Source organism: Trichechus manatus, unplaced genomic scaffold (genome assembly GCF_000243295.1).
Source record: "Trichechus manatus latirostris isolate Lorelei unplaced genomic scaffold, TriManLat1.0 scaffold00076, whole genome shotgun sequence".
In the NCBI taxonomy this organism is placed as follows: domain Eukaryota; kingdom Metazoa; phylum Chordata; class Mammalia; order Sirenia; family Trichechidae; genus Trichechus; species Trichechus manatus.
This window is the reverse complement of record NW_004444012.1, coordinates 2433040-2435070: the sequence shown is the minus strand read 5'-3', so window position 1 is coordinate 2435070 and position 2031 is coordinate 2433040.

Below are 2031 nucleotides of genomic sequence, written 5' to 3'. Positions count from 1 at the left end.
AGAGAGTTGACATGTTTTGGGGTTGTTAACCAACGTCATAAAACAATATGTGTACTACTGTTTCATGAGAAATTAGTTGTTCTGTAAGCCTTCACCTAAAGTACAATTAAAAAAAAAAAAAATCAGCCAGTGAAAGCCCTGTGGATCACAAGGGCCCGATCTGTAACTGATCGTGGGGATGGCACAGGACTGGCTGGTGTTTCTTTCTGTTACGCTTGGCGTCCTCACGACCAGAGGCCTAATTGAAGACAGCTAACAACAATAGTGTGATAGATTTGAGTCTTTTACAATATAGGCTCCGTGTACAGATGTTTCTGTGTGTTTACATATCTATATCTATACACATACGTGTTCATACGTTGAATCTATACAGCATATTAAAGTGTATTTTAAAACAATAAAGAAATGACCAACAATTCAGTCATAGCCTCCAAAAACCTGTTGTCCTCAAGTTGATTCCAACTCATAGCAACCCTACAGGACAGAGTAGAACTGCCCCATAGGGTTTCCGTGGAGCGGCTAGTGGATTTGAACTGCCAACCTTTCGGTTAGCAGCCAAGTTCTTAACCATTGTACCACCAGGACCCCTTGCACCTAGTGCTTGAAAATTGCATTGTGAGAACATTTAAAATGCAGTTCCTGCTACCTACGTCCTTAGGATCACCACCGTAAGTGTTTGGGAGAACCATGTGTGTACAACATAACGATTTTGAGTTGTGCAGCCTGTTCTGGGACTTTTAAAGCGACTGAACGGATTTCCCTTGGGCCTTTCTCCCCATTGCTCCTTGCTGAGATGAAAAGTGTCTCCCAGAACAGGAGGGAATACAGGGAGCCGAGCCTAGGAGAGCAGCAGAGAAGCCTGGGAAAGCTTATCAAGTCTGAGTCAGGCATCACCATTCCATCTGGTGGCCAACTGAATAATAAAATACCTACCCATCCCCCCAGTTACCCCTCCTCCCTGCCCTGCCGGCCGGGAGACTAAGGCCAGCCTGCCTAAGCCCTGATGTTTCCTTTGCACCCTATACCAGTCTCCAGCTTAGGGTGACTCTTATGCTCCTTGGCAGTGAAAAGCTGCTTCCTTGGGGTAAATGGGTCAGTCCACCCTAGCAGAAGATCTCACTGATACCTCGCACGCTGAAGCTGGGGTGTGCCTTTGAACTTCAGTGTATGCAAAAGTGCGTTATGAGTGGACTCACACCTACCCCCTGCATCCTTCTTCCTGGGCCCTAGCCACCAGCTGCCCAACCACCTGGGGGTCCGGGGAACTGAAAGCTGCTCGTGGTGTGGCTTATGTGATACACATAAGTGCTTCGGTCCCCGTGGATAATTAGGACCGCGCTGCACCCTAGGATGAGACACCAACCTTTCACAGCTGTATTTTTAAAAGGGTGACAAGTACTTACCCGTTGTGCTTTTGGTTCATTTATACGAAACCCTCCCAACTATTGTGTTTCTTAATACTGACCCCCGAGTTAATTAGCAGCCTGGTGGGATTGTTTCCGTTTTCTGGGAGCAATTAAGCAGTTGCTCTAGACACAATTGTCAACAACATGTAAATTAAAAAACAGAAACCAGGATCTGCTGGTGGAGGGGCGAAAACCAAGACGGGATAACGGAAGTGGGGGTGGGTGAGAGTGGTGAGCGGCTCTATGTCGCGAGCAGAATACCGGGCCTCCTTAAATTCAGACTAGGCCAGAGTTTGCTGAGGGAGACCCCTTCACCCGCCTTAGGAGAAAAACAAAAAGAGAGAGGAAGAAAAGCAGAGCGTCCTGGTTTGCCCCGGAGAGGCGGCACCTTTAACCACCACCACGGCACTGTGGCAGCGGGGCACCTGTTGGGTCCACGCTTGCGCCTGGATCCCCACCCTCCGAGACAGCTTCACATCTGCTTTTACGTTTCAACCTAAATGGACTCATCAAGCGATTGTCAGCCCAGCAGCAGCTCCACGGAGGCGCCGAGCCGCAGCCTCGCTCCCAGCCTCCCAGTCCCCTCCACCGGAGATTCAAAAGCGCCTCGCTTGTCATCCCCCCT